We start from the raw sequence: 441 nt of genomic DNA on the forward strand, positions 1-441 counted from the left end.
CCTTGTGTGCTCGGATGTATGATTCATGCTCTATGTATGCAATTCTCATTCAACAGGTCAACATATTCAACCACTGCTAATACATCTGGGATTACATGTGAGGCAGTGCTGACTTGTTTGGGCTGTGGATAGACAAAGTTGGGCATGTACATTTTGTCGTATGCTGCTGTAACATTTATGATTCACAGCAGATTTTTGCTCACGTTAATTGATGTGGCACACTGTGTGTGAGCTGTATAGTCAGTCTATGGTGTCAGGTGGCAGGAATATTCCACCTGTCTGTTGTCTAATTGCCTCAGGCTGGTCCCGCCCACATGTCTGTGCCGTTTAGCTGATGCAATCTCCTGCCCAGATGTCAATTTGTAAGCTCCTTTACATCATCTCTCATTACCTTCACTTTGCACATTACCTGCCCTCCAAATGTTCTGTTCATTTGGTACA

This window comes from Pygocentrus nattereri, chromosome 3, assembly GCF_015220715.1.
Source record: "Pygocentrus nattereri isolate fPygNat1 chromosome 3, fPygNat1.pri, whole genome shotgun sequence".
Lineage (NCBI taxonomy): Eukaryota > Metazoa > Chordata > Actinopteri > Characiformes > Serrasalmidae > Pygocentrus > Pygocentrus nattereri.